At 26.2% G+C, this 15,660-nt stretch overlaps 1 long non-coding RNA gene across 1 annotated transcript; it reads left to right on the top strand.

Moving 5' to 3' along the window:
- Positions 1-11,701: 11,701 nt before the first annotated feature.
- LOC126907578 (uncharacterized) lies at positions 11,702-13,875 on the top strand. Its single transcript, XR_007704569.1, has 3 exons — positions 11,702-12,274; positions 12,877-13,034; positions 13,108-13,875. It is a non-coding gene; the product is annotated as an uncharacterized LOC126907578 (long non-coding RNA).
- The last annotated feature ends 1,785 nt before the right edge of the window (positions 13,876-15,660 follow it).

Here is a 15,660-nt window from a genome sequence, read left to right as displayed (position 1 = left end):
GGGCTTCCTTTACCTCTTATTTCCCTCAACATTCGTTTCCGTGATTGTTCTTTCAGCTTCCGATTCCTCTCTCTTCATAACATGGACATACCATCTAAGCCTGTTTCCTCTCATCTTTTCACAATTGATGCTATACCTATACTCTCTTTTATATGTACGTTCCTTATCCTGTCTTCTCTAGTCACTCCACTCATCGTTCTAAACATTTTCATCTCTGCTACAGTCAATCTCTATTCTATTCTCTTGTCAACCACCCAACACCCTGAGCCATACATCACAACTGGTTTTACTATAATTTTATGGAACTTGCCTTCCAGCCTCATTGGAATTCTCTTATCGTATAACACACCAGACGCTTCTCTCCACTTCATCCATCGCACATAATTACGTGTCTTACATCCTCGTCAATATTACCGTTTTTTTGCACAACTGATTTTAAATAAGAATTAAATTTTTACTATTTAATGAAATTTAATTCCACAAAACATATTATTAAAGTTATAATTAATTAAATGTTCACTTTTTAATAGAAACATATTATAATTATTATTATATATATATTTAATAAATAAAAATAATAATAAATTAATTAAATTAATTTTATTATTTAGTATTCCTATGAAATAATTGAAGTTTTAACTAAAAATATCATATTATGTTGTTAGCTAATACAATATATATTATATAATTAATTGGTATCTAGTTTGTTATTTAATTAGATTTAATATTTAGCTCCTGCACAAAAATGTACTTCTTCTTCTTCACACGCCCACAGCAGCTGTCTTCAAATCGCATTCAATATCATCCCTCCATCTCTTTTTTGATCTTCCTCTACCTCTTCTTCCTTCAACATTCATTTCTATAACTGTTCTCACAGCTTCCGATTCCTCTCTCTTCATAACATGGCCATACCATCTAAGCTTGTTTTCTCTCATCTTATCCACGATTGACGCTATACTAACCTATACTCCCTCTTATATGCTCGTTCCTTATTCTATCTTTTCTAGTCACTCCATTCATCCATCTAAGCATTCTCATCTCTGCTACACTCATTCTCTGTTCTACTTTCTTATCAACCGACCAACACTATAAACCATACATTATAGCTGGCCTCACTACAGTCTTGTAGAATTTACCTTTCAGCCTTATTGGAATTCTTTTATCGCATAAGACGACAGACGCTTCTCTCCACTTCAACCAATGCACAAAAGTTACATTTCTGTAACTAGATATGTTAGATATAAGTTGAGATATTATTTCATAACAAATATCAATATCGATCCATCACCAGAGAGAAAGTTACAGGCTAGTGGTTGTAACTATACTGTCGGCTTAGCTTGTTTACCGTATGTTTTTATATCAATTTATAACATCAATGTTGTTTATCTGTTGTTTTTGTTGTGTTGTTGACAACTGTCAGTTTGTGTGTTTACATCCGGTTTTTGTTTTTGTTGTTGTATGCAATATTCTTGGCATTTAACTCTTTTTTTTCTACACTGGAAATTTTCTTTTATGTTAATTTAATATTAATTGTAGTATTTGACACATTGAGTTATTTTCTTTGTTGTTTGTTGATTTTCTTTATGACTGGTGTATGATAGGTAACCAAGTCTTGCTAATATTCCATTTATCTTCTCTATTGTAATTTTCTAGACATTTTTCGATGTCAAGAATGCCATAAACAATAACAATAACAATAACAAAAACAACAGATAAACAACATCGATGTTATCAGTTATTAACTGACATAAAAATATACAGTAAACAAACTAAATAATAAGTTAAAAGAAAGACATTTCTTTATCACCCACTCTTTCCAAAAACTGATGGGCTGAAGTCACCACAGCTCCCATAATAACTACGCTAATTATCTTAAGTCTATAATATAGTCTTTTTTTTAATATTATTAAATGTACTCCAACTTAAGATTTTCTTTTTTTTACGGTCATCAGTGTGGTCACCTAGAAAATAGTGGTTTACAGCTAACACTCTCCACAATCAGTAATCAGTTGTCGGTCGTTGGCTGTGATAGTGTTTACCCGCGAATAGTCTCATCTAAAGTTTTGTTATGATTTGTTAATGTCAAGAGTTAATTATTGAAAGTTGTTTACTTAGAAATAAACTATGTAATTGTAACTAGTTGGATCTTTAATATAAAATTTAGTCTAAAAGTTTAATTAAGAGGAAAAATAATAGTTAACAGAAACATAATTCTTATACGAGAGGACGGAAACCTGTATAACTCAGCGGTATGGAATCGAACCTCAATATCTGCATATCGAATCACAACGGGTTACTGATAGATCAATACAGGCCGCCGAATCAATATTATAGACTAAATTTATTAAATAACTAAGTTTTATTGCACAATTTATATTATAAAAAATTATTTTTTTTAAGAAGAACAAAATATTAAGCGCATATTTTATTGTTTTTTATGGCACATACTTGCATTATATTTGGCTTTTGTTAAGTGCATATAATTCCGTTTTTTAATTATAATTAATTACATAATATGTAGAGTGATTCGTTCCTTCAAGAATAAAAAAACTTTAATTTTCTTTGTTGGCGGAATCCTTAATTTAAGTTTGTTAATAAAAAAAAAATTTTCAAATGATTTTATTCTAAATTTTTTTTCTTATCCGATTAATGATTTTTTTTTTTAAATTGTTTAAAGATTTGAATTTCAAATACAAATTAATCGTTAGTTTGATTTTCACAATTCTGGAGGCAACAATAATCTTTTTCAATAGGTCATAAGTTATTTCTGTGGTCGTTAACAAGAAAATTTTCCACATAGGCCGCTCAACAACGTACAATAGTAAAATCTTGTTTTAATATAATATTAAAACAATATCTATTAACAGATATGAATTATTAAAGATAATATTTCTATGCGGTGGATAATATCCAGTGTAACCTTTGACAATTAACCACTAATGTATGCTAAACAGCAAATTATCAATAGAAAATTGGTGAAAACTCACTATTCTTAAACAACTAATAACAGAAGAATGGTTCATCGGGTAAAAATAATGATAAGAATAAAATTGTTAACAATTTTTTTTTCTATCATACGTCAAATTAGAAATAATAGTTTCCATTAAAGAAAATTAAATATTAAGTAATTTATTCTTGAAGAAATAAAAAAAAATGAATAGAGCTGCGTCCTCTAAATCAAAGCTTTTTTAGCTTTGTTACTCTATCAAGATGTTATTATGAATTATTATATACGTATAAATGGCTTTTTTCTTATTTATCCTATTTAGAATATTTAATTTATTTTCGAATAGTACCCCGTTAAATTTAGTTACTTATAAATAATAACCAAGACTTAACATTTCATTTCCCAAATTTGTAAGATCAAAATGTTTTCCATATTAAATAATTTAATAATTTTTAAATTGAATATCTTTTATAAAGTTTCCAATATATAATACGTACAATGGGTGGCTCGTGGATGATGGTGGTAGGGATGCGACTTCAAATATAATACCACTAGTCATAGTTGTGAAATATTGTCAAATTAAATATAATAAAATAAAAACACAACACACATATTATTATTTTAAAGGTCTCAGAAGAAAATAGAAATGAAAATAATATAGCGATTATGCTATTATAGCAACCGATAATTATGAGCGTACACGTAGTCAATTCTAAAAATAAATTACTCAATACAGTAATATACTAATATTTTACCAATTGGACAACGCTGCCGGTCGTCCAAATCCCGTTTATAAGATTGCAGCTGAACCCAACCCGCGTGCACACAATTGCAGCGCCTCGCTTATAATATACGTTTCAGGATATTGCTCGGGACGACGCTGTCGGTTGTCCAAACACTGATCGTGTGTGAATGTACTCTTGGTATCCAAGGAAAACAACTTTAATGTTTACACACGACATTATAACTATTCTACTTTTCAAAAATTTGCATTTTTATTAAAAAATATTTTTTAAAAATTTACAATTAAGAATATACAATTTATTTTCTTCTTTTGGTTAATTTTAGTAGGGGTGCGACATCCCGTCGTCCAAAATACGAGCCGCCACTGAATACATATATATTGAAAAAAAAAAAATTATTATTTGAAAGATATATAACAGCAGCGTCGTTGAAATTCATGACTGTCACCTATTACGAATACCACAAAACTGGATTATTAATCCTATATTTATTCATTTAATATTAATTCTCACAGTATTCCTAAGACATCTTAAATTTGGCGCTAATAATAAATACAGACATAAAACTGTTTGCGTGTGAATACTAGGTAATAGACGCGGTTATATAGTAACGCAGAAATATTTTTAGTTTTGGGAGGAAATAGCGTCTGTAATTAAATCACCCAAAACTAAAACATCGGGAAAACATTACTCAGTTTTCAATTAATAAAAATTTGTATTGATTGATGTGTGTTAGAATTAACTTAATAAAATGTTTAAATGCTTATAATTCACATAATATTAATAAATAAAATAAAAAACTTAGTTTATAAACAATCTGCGTGAAGAGGGTTTTTACTACGAACTTTTTTTTTAAAGTAAAACATTTAATACGGCTGGTCACGCTGGCTGTTGTGATGACACCTCTTCCCACTCGGCTACGAAACTCTCACTTTCTCTCTAAACAGGTACTATGTTAAAAGTAAGGTAAACGTAAGTAAAGATAAAGTTTCAAAATAAAGGTTTGAACAAATATGATATCGCTCCATTTTTTTGACCAGGTATTTAGTTCTATTTTTTTCTTGGCATGTTATTACTTCATTAATGTGTTTTTAAAGAAATAATGGACATTAAGAATAATGGGACCAATTTCAATAAGCCTTGATTTACTATTAACTTATATTTTGGTAATCTCTTGCATACTATTGAAGAGTTAATTTATAAATATAGACCAATGATACATTATTACACAATTCCTAATTATATGTAAGGTCTGGTAACAGCTATACTATATGGTATATTATAACAATAACTATAAAGCAATATAATTTTAAGAGAATTCATCTCAAAACAATAATTTTTGTTTATGTAGTGNAAGAAAAACAGTTAATTAAATAATAAAAAATTGACTTATTTGATTAGAGTTAAAAGACAATCATTTATTAATAATTAGAATAATTTTATTACAACTCTGAAAATTAAAATTTAGTAATGATAACTTCATTACTAAGATAATAATAACAGTAAAATTATATACCATGCAAATTCAGATTTGCTGATATTTTTATTATAAGGATTGATTTTCTTATGTTAATTTTATATGAAACTACAATTTAATTAATGTAGATTACAACATACATTTAGTCTCAAATAAAATGTTAATAGAAAATTTTAAATTTTCATCAAACAATAACTATTTCTGCTGAAAATAAAACAAAAAAATAACTATAATGTAGTATAAGCGGTAATAGAAAAATAACTCAACCGGACGGTTTATTAATAGCAATAATTTTAGTATATTTGAGCGACAAATTCAAACAATCATTTTCAGTAGATGCAACGATAATTTTAAAAACGGCGATTCAAATATAATGTAAGTTAATAAGCAAATTGGCTACGTCTGGAATTCATAAGCCTTAATAATGATTTCAATGCTCTGTCCTTTTTATTATACAGACTTATGAAAGCAACGTTGCCAGGTTGCTTATGAAATTATTTCTAAAACACGAAAGCACACAACTGAATTATTATTGAGTAATATAGGATTTCTTCTATCCTGCCAAGTCACGTTCTCTCATGCATATTATTCATTATCACTATACATTATTGACACTTTTTGTTCATACAAATATTTAAATTTGTCGCCTATTTGTTGTGTAGTTTACAATTTAATCATTAGATGTTTCACTAAATATAAAAATACTAATAATTTCTTAAGTACTGATCCAATAGTTATTATCGACCAGTCATTTTTTAAATTAGACCATTATCTATTTTATAAGTAAGGTATAATGTATGTAGTCATCTAAAATACTAAAGTGTACACTTATAAATGATAAAGAATAGCCTTAAAAAGTATTTAACCATTTATAAATCAAGAGATAAATAGCACGCAGCAAAGCCAAAAAAATAATTCTACGATTATTACTTTAGAAGAAATTTAGTGGTAAATGATAAATCAAACACTGTAAAGTCAATTAAAAAACATTGTAACAGTTTTACACATTTATGAAGTTCTCTTTTGTAAACAATTATTTATATATTTTAATTTTAAATTAAAAATTATCGAAATGCATAACCGATTAAATTATTATGAATTATATTATATAAATAATCTTAGATAAAATATTAATAGAAAATTAAAAATTTCTATCAAACATAAAATTTTTCTAAAAAAAAAACAAAAAATAATGACTTAAATGTAATAGAAAGGGGGCTTGAATAATTTGTACCGAAAAATAGATAGGCAGACATAATAAACAACATACATTTTATAAATGCAATTTATTTACATACTAATGGGCAATAAATAAGGAATAGAAAAATAACTCAACCGGGCGGTCTATTAATAGCAATAATTTAAATATATTTGAGCGATAAATTCAAACAACCGTATCAGCAGACGAAACAAATATTTTCTAAACGGCGACAAACTCGAATAATAGGTGGATTAATAGGGAATTTGGCAACGTATGGAATTCATAAGCTTTAGAATGATTTCAATGCTCTGTCTGTCCCTTTTAAATATACAAACTTGTGTAAGCAACGTTGCCAATTTGCTTATGAAAACATTTCTAAGACGCGGGACATACGGGACACACGAAAACATACAGCCGAGTGATTATTGAACAATGTAAGATTTTTTCTATATTACCATTTGGCCGCCGAGTCACGTTTTCTTATGTAATATCATTATTGTACTATACATTATTGATACTTAAATTTTGATTATCTGATTATTTGAATTTATCGCTCTTACTACTTTGCTCGATTGACTTCAGTATTCATTTCTTTTAATATCTGCCCAGCAAATTAAAAATATTATCAATGAATTTGTCGCTTATTTGTTGTGTTATTTATTGCTCTATTATATTTATGACCGTATATGAGCATTTTTATTATTAAACGTTTATCGGGCGCACATTTCCTTCTGCCTAAAAATTAAAATCTAATAACTTTTGAAGTACTGGTCCGATGATTATTATCTATTAGTAATTTTTGTAATTAAACCATTTTCTGTTATAGAATTAAGTTAAAAATGTATGTTGCCATCTTAGATAGAAGACAACCTTAAAAAGTGTTTAACTAGTTGTATATTAAAAGATCAATAGTACTCAAATAAATTAAGGAAATATTGTATTTTCACCTGTCTAATCATAAAAATTGTAATAATTTTCAAAGTACTGATTCAAAAATTATTTTTTTAAATAAAAGTTTTACAATTTTATCTTATAAATAAGTTATATATGTATGTTGTCGTTTAAGAAAACAAAGTTGGTATCCTTATAAGGGATAAAGGACGAACCTAAAATGTAATTAACCACCTATAATATAAGAAATAAATAGTATTCAACAAAGACAAAAAAAATATTTCTAAAATTATTATTACAATAGGAAAAATTTAGTAGTCATTGATAAATTAATCACTCATTAAAGGAACATTTAAAAAATATTTTGTGTGAAATTTCACATAATTTTTATTTAACAGTTTTATGCATTTATTAAGTTTACAATTTTGTAAACAATTATTAATATTTTTAAATTTTAATTAAAAAGTGAAACAAAATTTATTGGAATGTATAACTGATTAAATTAATATAAATTACTATTTATAGTTAGTATCAAATAAAATATAAAAAGAAAATATTAAACATCCATTAATCATAACAATATCTACTAAAAATAGAACAAAAAAAAAAAACTAAAATTTAGTATAAGTGTGCTTAAATAATTAGTATTAACCATCATAATAAACACCATACATTTTATAAATTCAATTTATTTACAATATTAATGGGCGATAAATAACAAATAGAAAATAAAATAAATAACAAATAGAAAAATAACTCAAGCGAGCGGCCTATTAATAAAAATAATTTTAGTGTATTTGAGCGACAAATTCAAACAACCGTATTCAGCAGATTTAATAACTATTTTAAAAACAGCGATCAATTTAAAGAAAACAAGTCCACTGGCAACATGGTATTGGTGAGCGTTAAGAACTAATTTAACGCTCTGTCCCTTTTGATTATGCAGACTTATGGAAGCCACGTTGCCAGTTTGTTTATTTCTGAACTGCGACAGAAAACACTACTGAGTGTCTACTAAGTGAGACAGTATATTTTGTATCCTACCATTTGGCCGCCGAGTCACGTTCTCTTATGCAATATTTTTATTATCTATAGAATTATGACACTTTAGTATTGTTCAGCGGATTATTTGAATTTGTCGCTCTTACTACTTTACCCATTTGACTTCAGTATTAATTTTCTCAAATATCTCGAATTCAAACTAATTAATGAATTTGTCACCAATTGTTGTGTAGTTTTTAACTTATTGCTCTAATATATTTATGACTAATTTTATCATTAGACATTTCACTGCCACGCATTTCTATTTGCATAAATATAAAAATACTAATAATTTCTTAAGTACTGGTCCAAATAGTTATTACCGACCAGTCATTTTTTATATTAGATCATTTTCTATTTTATATGTAAGTTAAATATGTATATTGCCATTTAATAAATAAAGTCGGTATCCTTAAAGGATTAAGCACAGACTTAAAAAAAAATTTTACTTCTTATAACTTAATATTATATAAATAATCAAAACCAAAAAAAATATTTTCAAGATTATTAGGAGAAATTTAGATATCAGTGATAAATCAATAACTCTGTAAAGCTAATTAAATAACATATTATGTGTATATATAAAAAATATGATTATTAATATTTCACGCAATTTTTATATAATTGTTTTATACATTTATTATGTTCATAATTTTGTAAACAATTATTTATAATTTTAAATTAAAAATTATCGAAATGCATAATCGATTAAATTATTATGAATTATATAAATAATCTTAGATAAAATATTAATAGAATATTTAAATCTTCAATCAAACATAAAATTTCTGCTAAAAAAAAAAGAACAAAAAATAATGACTTCAATGTATTAAGTAATTTGTATCGAAAAATAGTAAATCAGCCATAATAAACAACATACATTTTATAAATGCAATTTATTTACAATACTAATGGGAATAAATAAGGAATAGAAAAATAACTCAACCGGGCGGTCTATTAATAGCAATAATTTTAATATATTTGAGCGATAAATTCAAACAACCGTATCAGCAGACGAATAAATATTTTCTAAACGGCGACAAATTCAAATAATAGACGAGTTAATAGGGAATCTGGCAACGTGTGGAATTCAGAACCCTTAAGAATGATTTCAATGATCTTCCTTTAGATTTTCAGACGAAGTGAAAGCAACGTTGCCAGTTTACTTATGCACTAATTTCTACACCGCGGGCCCGTGAAAACAACTGTTGAGAGTAATGTAGGATTTTATCATTTGGCCGCCGTGTCACGTTCTCTCATGCAGTATGTTCATTACGCTATACATCATTGACTTTTGTTCATCTGATTATTTGAATTAATCGCTCTTACTACTCGATTGTCTTCGATATTTTCCCATAAAATTCTAAATAATCAATGAATTTGTCACCTATTTGTTGTGTAGTTTTTAATTTATTGTTCTAATATATTTATGACTATTTTTATCATAAGAATTTACACAGGCGCGCATTTCCTAAATAAGTCATTTCTTAAATTAGATAATTTTTTATTATACGAGTAATTTAAAAATGTATATTGACATCTAAAAAAAAGTTTGAAAAAAAGTATTTAATCATTTATAAATCGAGAGATAAATAGCACGCAAAAAAATCAAAAAAATATTCTATGATTATTAATTTGGGAGAAATTTAGTGGTAAATAATAAATCAATCACTCTGTAAATCTAATTAAATAACATTTTATATATAGGAATATATATATATATATATATAACATGTATTTTTTGTTAAATAAAATGTAATAAGAAAATTTATATTTCCACATCACGCATATCAACATAGCTGTTAAAAATAGAACAAAACAGAATAATTATAATGTATTATAAGTGGTGCTTCAATAATTTGTACTAAAACTGTTCAATGCCGTTGTAATATAGATTTTACAATACTAATGGGCGATAAATAACGAATAGCAAGATAACCTAACAGAATGGTCTATTAATAATAATTTTAGTTTATTTGAGAGACAAATTCCAATAACTGTGTCCAGCAGTCGGAAAAAGTATTTTAAAAACGGCGACAAATTCATTGATTATTATCAATTCGATACATATATATCTGAGAAAATTAATACTAGTCAATCGAGCCATAAGTAGTATGAGCGACAAATTCAAATGAAAGATCAGTTCATAAACGTGGTGTTTATAAGTATTAAGAACGTTTTTAACGCTCTGTTCTTTCAGACTTCTCAAAGCAACGTTGCCAGTTTGTTTATTAAGTTATTTCTATACCACAGGTTACTCAATTGAGTGGCTATTGAATAAGACAGGATTCTTCTATCTTACTATTTGCCTGCCAAGTTGCGTTTTCTCACGCAGTGCATTAATTTTACTATACCTTTATGATACTTTGATCGTCCGGTTATTTGGATTTCTCGCTCTTACTTCTTGACTCGATTGACTTCAGTAATCGTTTTTGTCTGTCCACCAAATTAAAGATAATCAATAAATTTATCACCAATTTGTTGTGTAGTTTGCAATTTATTGTTCTAATATATTTTGGACTATTAATATTATTAGACGTTTTATTTTCAGCTGCCTAAATATAAAAATTCTAATAAATCCCGAATTACTCTTAAATGATAAATTAATTACTCTGCTAATACTAATACAATATCCTAAAGCTATTTGAAAATATTTTGGTATAATTTCACATAATTTTTATTTAAAATTTTTATAAATTTATTAAGTTTCAAACATTATAGAAATTAATGAATATTTTTTTTAATTTTAATTTAAAAGTTAAAAAAAAATTTTCGGAGTGCATGACCTATTTTAAGGAGCTCTTGCAAATTAAAAGCGTATACACGAGGCGTATATTATTTATAGGAAGGGAGTGGGATAAAAGCATAAATCCCCTTCCCAATATTTTAATTTAATTTGATTCCATAAAAAAATATTTTATTATGGATGATTGAAACCCCACCAACTTTAATTTATTTTTATTTAACAATTAACATAATATTTAATTTGTTTTTTAAACGTAGAGGGTAGTTACATCTCTGATTTGCGAGGATTATAATAACTTTAAAGGTGTTTAATTCATTTTTTATGCGATTGACGCCTTAGGGTCCCGAAAATTCATGCCACGAGGCAAGTTTTATTAAAACCTTTCATTTAATCAATGTATATTAAATACTTGAACAAATATAAAATTTGTATTTATTTATTACAAAATTTTATACAAAGAAAAAATCCAACCAAAAAAATTCACTAAAAAGAATAAAATAAGTCATATTAGAATTAGAATGAAGTCAATTTATTAGGATAATAATATACAATTGTTGTTATTTTTGGAGTTAGTGTAGTCAATTTCTTGACACGGTTCCGCGGCGTTGCAATACACAGAGTCCCGCGACACCTTTATCAGCCGTCGTCCCACTACGTGCATATGGCAGTTTGACTGACTAACACCGCGCGCGATACGCCACGGTACAAAGTCCAGCAAGTACCGCACGTCCATCTACAACCCGCCGCAAATATACATTAAGTCATCTCCGTGACATCGTTCGATACACATCGGCCTTTTTCTCATCGACAGTGCCTATCTTGTGTCTGTTTTACTTTAGCTGGTGTTTTTCTATTTAGTTATTGTGTACACTATTTATAATAACTTTAAGTGCTTTTATATATATCTTATGTTTAACATTATTGGAATAAACGGCACCGCACAAACTATACCGTGTCGACTACTTTATTTTATCTGTCCTCATCACAACGCTTAAATCCTGTCATTCTGTATAAGACTCCAAAAAAGTTTTGTGCAATGCTGCTTTTAAAAAACAGTCTAGAATCACTTTTGCCAAGTCAACTGCTTTATGGAACAAACAAGGGTGCTCGACCAAGTCAACTGATTTAATCAAACAAAATCTTGACGTTTATTTGATAACACCCAACGAGGAGACGCGTTGGAATTTATTATATGATGCGGTGGTGTTGCTGAATAAATTAATTAAAAGTAATGAACTTAAATTTAGAATTTTTATGGATGAATTGGCTAGTATGATTTTATTTAATTGTATATATACATATATTTACAGATTTATTATATGTGATATTGAATTTTTAAGTCATTATCAAAATATAATGGGACCAATTTCAATAAGCCTTGATTTACTATTAACTTATATTTTGGTAATCTCTTGCATACTATTGAAGAGTTAATTTATAAATATAGACCAATGATACATTATTACACAATTCCTAATTATATGTAAGGTCTGGTAACTGCTATACTATATGGTATATTATAACAATAACTATAAAGCAATATAATTTTAAGAGAATTCATCTCAAAACAATAATTTTTGTTTATGTAGTGCGAAGTAATAAAAAAAATTACTCTATCAACCTAGTATATTTACTATTTTACACTTTTAATTATTTTTATTTTAGCTAATTTTGTTCTATAAAATTGATAAGTATCTCATGTTCCTATATATTTAAATTTATTATATATTCATTGTTTTATTCTGAATATTTATATTTTTGTACACTGATTAGTGTAATAAAAACAAACTATGTTGATGTTAATATTTAAGTGTTACTCTCTTCTTTTAGGTATACAGATTATGGCCAAATTCATGATGATTTATCTAGCTTCTCTACAAAATGTTCATGAGGAAAAGTCAACAGTTAGTGATGAAATTGATAGATTCTTGGGTATATCTACAGCATAAACATTAGAATGTTTACATAATTTACTCACAATTAAAAAAGTTAGATTAATTAGATAATTAAAATAAATATAAGTAGTATAATTGTACTATAAATTTTGTACTTTGTTTTCAGTTTTTCATTAAACACAATACTCCTCTACCTAACAGTGCATCAGTTGAAAGAGATTTTAATGTTGGTGGTACTACAATCACTAAAAAAAGACTAACATGTCTGATAAACATTTTGAATAAATGTTTTTAAAGTGTGTAACTAACAAATTTTTTATTAAAAAAAATAGCTTCAAATTTTTTTTTTTGTATTTGAAGATTTTTTTAAATACATAATTATTAATAGCAGTTGGGTGGTAATTTAAATACTTTTTTTGGAAATTATTTGAGTAATTACTTAAATATTTATTTTAATAACTTATTTTGATAATTTTGCCTTTTTTAAATTAAGAAAAGCTGCTTTGAATTTTTAAACTAGCTTAAATTTTTTAAACTTTTTAACTAGAAATTCATGTAGTGTACGATGGCTATGTCAAATATAATAGTCTTTTACGATTGAAGTTTGAATCCCACCCGTTCCAAAAAATGTATTTATCTTTTTTTTTCATAACTCTTTTTTGAGATGGAATAAAAATTTAATGTTTCTTAGATTTTTATCTTATTTAGATTGAATAATTTAAATAAATATCAAAGATCCCATAATTGTAGTCTCCCCTTGTGAGAAAAAATTTTTTTATTCATATTTAAATATTTTACTACATGGATTTTTTTTTTATGTATGTCATTCTTTTTCTACGCTCTCATTTGACTCATTTTAATGACCAATACATCCAAAGATCACAATTTTAATCTTGCTGAATTTATTATCACCAAAAATTATAAAAAATTATTTTAAAATTACGCTACTGTTAAAAATTGACTTGTTCAAAAAAATTTTTTTTAATTAAATATCTCCAAATTAATAGGAGTATAAAATTGGTTTTTATACTGAATTGCAAAGTAAAATAAAATATTTCTAATGATTATAGACCAATTTATACATTACTAAACCAAATATTTACACTGATTTCAAGTCTGAAATTAGATTTATTTATCTATTTATCTAATTATTGATTTTTAATATGTTAACAATAATCCGTGCTAAATTTAAATTCAAAATGACATTTTTAAGTTATTATTTTGAACTTTTAAAGTTAATTTTTATGTAAGTTTATAATTTAAAAATATTGAACATTTAAACACAATGTTAACTCAATAAGTTATGAATTGATATCATTAAATAGAATATTTTATGAGTAATAAAATATTCTATTTTTTAAATTGATATGTGATCAAAAACTTATATAATTACTATTAACAGTAAATTTATGAGGAAAACTCAAAATTTCATTAAAATCACTATTTTTTTGTATTTTTATTGTAATAAATCATTTAAATAGAAGCCTCAGTAATCATTTCTATGCTACTCTTGGTGTTTAAATAATTATTTATATTAATATACTGCACATAATACATTATGCTTGTTACGTATTTTTTTAATTAAAATATATTAATTGATTATTCATACGCACTTTATTTATAGACATAAATATTAATTAGAAGGACTTTGTTATTATTTAGTCTATATATGAAACTAATTGTAGAAATCGGTGCAAAAATGGGTTTAGAAAAGTATATTTTGGTCTCTGATGAAAATTCCTTGTAGACCAGTATATTTATTTATAAATAACAAAATATAGTATTGTATCAAGACTTTCAACTTTTATATACGTTTGCCATAAAAGTAATGACTACTTTATAATTTCTCCGTAAAAAATACAATATTAAATTTTTTAATCATTTTCAATGCTATATCTAATTGCTATAAAAAATATTTATTTATGAATTATATTTTTAAATCATATAACTACTAATCAGACTATAAATAAGGAAATAGAGTTTATTTTGCTTTTTGAATAATCCATCAAATTTTTTAAATTAAACATTACAGATTTGCACCAAAGCGTTTCTTATGATAGATGTATATCATCTATACTTGTCTCAACTATGCCACGTCTACCCTGAGCCGCGATTCTACTGTGCTGTTTTTTTTTGTAAGAATAAGGCTAAAAATGGCTATTTTGAAATTCCAAAAAAAGATTTCTTGATCACTCAGTAAATTAAATTATTTATAGTTTCAAATAAATAAATAAAAAAAGAGACGACCTAAAGATATACTGTCCACCACAGACTTCCAGAAAATTATAACACACATAATATGATATGGTGGGGTTATATTAAATACCTACCATTATTATTTATTTATTTATTATGATGGGAGTGGGTTAATTATATATATTATAATACGGTAGATATAATATTTACCGATGTATAACTATTGCTGTCTGCTGCGCCTTGTCTAACTTCCACTAAATTACAATTGGGAACTGCCCGTATATTGTTGATATAATAATAACTACCAATAGATCAGTCATTGCTCGTCCGACCACACTAAATACAAAATTGGATCTACTCTTATATTATCAACAGAGTAAAGTATACAATTATTTGCATTTTAAGGACATTATCTTAAATTTGATTAACATGATGATTTCAATAAAATAATTATATATGATATCAATTTTAAAACCAGTATATTATATATTTGTATATAGAGAGAGGAAGTTTGATACTGAAT

The sequence above is a fragment of the Daktulosphaira vitifoliae genome, unplaced genomic scaffold, assembly GCF_025091365.1.
Source record: "Daktulosphaira vitifoliae isolate Bord-2020 unplaced genomic scaffold, ASM2509136v1 Scaffold_5, whole genome shotgun sequence".
NCBI classification, from domain to species: domain Eukaryota; kingdom Metazoa; phylum Arthropoda; class Insecta; order Hemiptera; family Phylloxeridae; genus Daktulosphaira; species Daktulosphaira vitifoliae.
The sequence above is the reverse complement of the archived record's forward strand: the minus strand, read 5'-3'. Positions and strand labels throughout refer to the sequence as shown.